Source organism: Triticum dicoccoides, chromosome 1A (assembly GCF_002162155.2).
Source record: "Triticum dicoccoides isolate Atlit2015 ecotype Zavitan chromosome 1A, WEW_v2.0, whole genome shotgun sequence".
Lineage (NCBI taxonomy): Eukaryota > Viridiplantae > Streptophyta > Magnoliopsida > Poales > Poaceae > Triticum > Triticum dicoccoides.
This window is the reverse complement of record NC_041380.1, coordinates 90,455,419-90,460,681: the sequence shown is the minus strand read 5'-3', so window position 1 is coordinate 90,460,681 and position 5,263 is coordinate 90,455,419. Positions and strand designations below refer to the sequence as shown.

The 5,263-nt window shown below is 44.0% G+C and overlaps 1 pseudogene; it reads right to left on the bottom strand.

Moving 5' to 3' along the window:
* Positions 1-467: 467 nt before the first annotated feature.
* LOC119267607 lies at positions 468-4,698 on the bottom strand (annotated as a pseudogene).
* Positions 4,699-5,263: the final 565 nt, after the last annotated feature.

Genomic DNA, 5,263 nt, shown 5'->3' with positions numbered 1-5,263 from the left:
CGGAGATGGATAAAAGACTAGAGACCCAATGCTAGATGTTGAAGAGATCCATCTGTGTTATGTTATTGGCTGAAAGCCTGAAACACCTCCTGAAGATAGCAAATCTTGTTGCTCTGAAGTGCATATTGCTTTGTCCATTGAGCAAACCAAGCATTTTGTTGAACTGTACATTTTTCCTGAGATATCCAAACTCTATAGATGAAAACATATGGTAAATTCATTGTCAAATATTTGCCCAACCAGAATTTGCTTGTAATTGATGTGGAGTGCATGAAAAATGCTTAATCAGGCTTTGCAATCACTGGGAATTGGGTTCATCCAGTGCATCAGTTCTATTGATGGGCGCTTGTTAGTGATGCTCCAGGGGGGCATATTGGGTGTGCTAGTGCCACCAAAAAACGCTTTCGAAAGTTCCGAAAATTCTGAAAAAACCTATTTAATAAATTTTAAAAGGGGTAAATTCTGCTATAGGTTTGAATCAGATACTATTCAGAACCACTTCCTTGGCACAATAATGCGCAGCCAAGTTGGATACAAAGAGGAGGAATCCAAAGAATTTAAAGCTGCGTTACATAAAAAGGATCTAGAGAATCTGGCAGACTGCCACGACTAAATTACTAAGAGTTACATAATCGCCCAAGTGACCTTCAGAAGCATCTTGTAGTCCCCGCAGGTGATACTCCCATCATCGTAACCATTGCGACTTGGAGTAAACTCAATAGCGACGACAGATAACTCATCATCACCGACAGCAGCAGCAACAGTCAACACCAGAATCTCATCCACAGAGACTCCTACTACGTGCCGCGCCGTTTGTATGACTCCATTGTCACCTGCAGTTAGGGCACCACTCACTTTGCTATCATGTAGCACAATGTCGCATGGAATACTGGTAGTGGAAGCAACAATCTTCCCATGGAATTCATCAGGTCCCTCAAGGATCCTGATCTCAATAGTGGCCTCCACCGACCTCCTTACGAATGTATAGTTTAAATCCAATATGCTGTGCATGCTGACAAGTGTTTCCGTTTCAACCACATATCTGGGACTATATTCCAGCCTGCGGATAGCATCCACCTCCATCAGGCCTTTACTGAGTCTATCATCATCAACAGTCCTCCCATGCACATCCTTCACCTTCAGATTGATTTCGAAGAATATATCATCGCATACCATGAATCCTCTCTTGGGGCCAGTCAAAGTCAATGAATCATCCTGCAAGATCAATTTGAATAGATAAATTCAAGATGCTTGTTTCTGGGATTGATTGAATTACCCTTGCTTTGGGGTTCATTTTTAGCTATGTTTTGAATGATGAAACAAGGTAATTACACTCAGAAAAATTATGCTACATCTGTGCTGATGTATTTTTTGTGCTCCTTTTCTTATTGTGCAGATTGCCGTAGAACCATAAACTGAGCCACGCAAGTGATAAACCCCTGGCTCCTAACACTATACCCTACAAGACAAGTATCATTAAAATCAAACATCATATGGAACAGATACAAAACCAGAGCCGTTATTCAAGTATAACATACAAAACCTAAATCAGAATTACTGACATACAACATTCAGAAATTTTTCCGTCAGGAAATCACCAATTATTTTATTTTGTAAATCAGAGGACTAATATGAGGAAATACCAGTACAAGAAATACACATTTATATGTTGTATGTGTCTGTAGCTATGAGGCAAATGGCAGTAAAACCTTTGAGCCGATGAGCTGGCAATCATCCTACTCGCGCCGGAATATATAGACACATTTTCAATCCAGACTGTCCCTGGCTATGATGGTACCGTAGACATTGAGTGGGTAGCCATAGTCGGAGGAAACAATCTTGATGGAGACAACATTGACCGAGTTTTTGAGCCGGAACCCCTCTTTGAAGGTTTTACCAGTATGTCGCATGGGACCAGCAGGCGCTGTCAAACAAGAGGAAAACTCATCTCAATCAATCAAAGAGAGTAAAGAGAAGAGTATGTATGTAGGTGTCAACTGGATGGAACAGAACCACTGAAAACAAAGTCTCAGAAGTGGACTTCCACGTAATTGGCCATAAGTGCAGCCAATGCAACTCATACAACACTAGATCGACGTCGCGGCTGCAGATTTATCAGGAAGCAGATCTCGGCCGACAACAGACTCATCTTAAGACAAGCTGTAGAAGAAGAAGAATGCATCATACTGGTGTATCACCTGATCTGTGCACCCAATGCCAGAACCATACACATAGAAGAAGAAGCATTGTTTTGCGGCATTGTCCGTCTAGCGTCAGCCCCATCCCTGGGCCTTTGCCGCTTTACCATTCTACCAAGATTCAATTCATCTATTGAATCGTCAGCTACTAGCGTATTGCTGCCAACAGCGTTGCATGATTACATGTCTGTCTGCCTTAAATCTGTAATACAGCACCATTGCTCTGTGTATGACCGTGTGATGAAGTCCAGCATGTTATATTCCCGAGGAGTTGAATTCTGAGCTACTGTAATCCATGGGAGTTTTTTGTACGCTGCTGTTGTCAGGTCCCTGATTGTATCATCCTCAAACTTTGGGAGAAGTTTATTACACTTTTACACCAAATCTTTTGTGCGTGCTGTGTTGAACCTTGGCTTTCATCACTCTTCTAGTACAAACCATGGTCAGTTGGCTAAACCGTGCCTTACCGGCAACAGGTATGCATCCTGTATTCCCTCCGCGACAACAAAAATCATGCATCTTTCTCCTTAGGTTGGAATTTTAGGTTGGAATTTTAAGGACAAAACCATGAAGAAGAGGGTTCTCTCAAGGTGAAGGTGAAAGGATGATGATTCACTTGAGTGATGATAGCATCAGTTTCTTTCCATGTCCAAAATTGAAATTTAAATCCTTAAAAACTGGGTAGGATGTCGTTCAAGAATAGAGGATAGAATGTGATATGTTAGGATCTGATGAGACTGCACACGTACTATTAGACATGGATGATATTGGTTGTTGTCAGGGTTTCAGGTAATCAACAAGCCAGCTAGGCTTATCAAACAACAAAGAGCCAAAGAATAAAGATCCTCTTCGGTGTCGGCACCTCAATGCTGGTATCAATGTACAGTAGCTACGTTAGGTATTTATGATCTACAACCTTTGAACTAAAATCACGTCAAGTATTTCCGAACGGAGGGAGTACATGTCAATTTGCCAAAGTTTTTTTTTATTTTGTAAATCAGAGGACTGATATGAGGAAGTACCAGTACAAGAAAATACAAATTGATATGTTGTATGTGTCTGTAGCTACGAGGCAAATGGCAGTAAAACCTTTGAGCTGATGAGCTGGCAATCGTCCTTGTCGCGCTGGAATACATAGACACATTTTTTATCTAAACTGTCCCTGGCTATGATGGTACGATAAACACTGAGTGGATAGCCATAGTCGGAGGAAACTATTTGATGGAGACAACATTGACCGAGTTTGCGAGCGGGAACCCCTCTCTGAAGATTTTACCAGTATGCCGCATGGGACCAGCAGGTGCTGCCAAACGAGAGGAAAGCTCATCTCAATCAACCAAAGAGAGTAAAAGGAAGAGTATGTATGTAGGTGTAAATTGGTTGGAACAGATCCATTGAAAACCAAACCAGGCAGGCTGTGCTCCCATCTTTTCCATAGTAATATACTATCACCTCTTTTCCGAACTAGTAAATGATTTTGATATTTTAATATGGACTACACACAGACTAAAATGTGTGAACAAACACACTAAAACGCATCTATATACATCCAATTCAGAAAGAGGTTAGAACATCTTATAATTCGCAACGGAGGGTGTATAGTAATTAAAAGTAGTGAGCGTCCAAACAGAGCCTAATTGACGAATGAATTTGGAAGCGGCAGCCTTTGCTTCCGAATAAATCTAGTAGGAAGTGGAGGCAACCTTCGGACTGATTTTGGGGAATGAAGTGATACTAAGTTACTGACTGGTATTTGAACTTTAAACTGAAATACCAAAAAAAAATCATGAACTAGACATGCATAACGAAGACAATAAGGATCAATAAGGGGGATTGGATTGGATTGGAACGTACACTCCTGTCCAGGTCGAGTTTGCCGTCGAAGAAGTAGCGGACGCATATGAAACAGCCCTGTGTCAGTTTCGGATCACTGCAGAGCCATATTCAGTTAATGTGCGGTTAGGATGCACCTTGGGGGGGCAATCTAATGGCTCGCTTCGCTCGCCTGTAACAGTGACTTCCGTGCTGTAGCTTTTCCCTTTGCCGTTCCTGTTTCTTTTCGCTGTTCCGGCTGAGCTATATAAGCCAGCACCCCACTCTGTAATAGCGGGCATTATTCTCCTATGAACAACTCTGTCAAACTTTACAGCTAACACAAGCATATACCTCGCATATACTCTTGTCTCTCGCAACCCCTGCTACGAAATTCCCTAATCTCCGATCCCGATCCAGGATGGGGTGTGACACCCTGCTTGGGGTCGTACTCGCTGTATCGCGGATCCACGGAATACTCCGCCGGCTCGCACCGATACTCTTCTTGGTCCCACTCTCACTTCCTCGCCGCAGCCGCAGCCGCCACGGGAGAAGAATCGCCGCCGGCCATGGAAGAGGAGCCCCTCTTTCTCTAGGGTTTGGTCGATCCAAGAGTTTTTTCTTTTTCTTTTTTTCGAGAAGAAGATGGTCGATCGACGGTCAGATACATACATGTCTGTTTAAATAGTGGTCCCAGTTTTCTCGACATGCATACCTGGCCAAACGGGCCGGCCCGCCAGGGCACAATTACTATACGGGCGGTGCCGTGCCGGCCCACATACTGCGCTCCAGGCCCAGGCACGGCTCAGTTAGTAAACGGGCCGGCACGTTGGCCCGTTTAGCATGATGAGCCGTATATTTTCAGCCTGTTATTTGACGCACTGAGTGTTTTTTAGCCTATTTTTACATGTTGGGTCATATATAGATATATAAAAACGTAATCGGGCCGTGTCGTGCCGGCTTGCGTGCCCAGCCTCTAGGCCCAGGCACGGCCCAGGGCGTGTCGCGTGCCGGGCCCGGCCCATTTAGCCCGTGTCATGCCTGGCCCAAGGCGGGCCGTGCCGGCGTGCTCACGGGCCGGCGCAAAAAAACGGGCCAATTGGCCAGCTATAGCAAGCATTTCTCTGGATTTATTTCATGTCTTCGGCGATGTGCAGTGGGAGGAGATGTTCCTGTTGACTACTAAGGCGTCTATGATGACCTCATCAATCTCAAGATGATGTGTCGGCTCAGTCTTTTAGAGGTGTTCATAA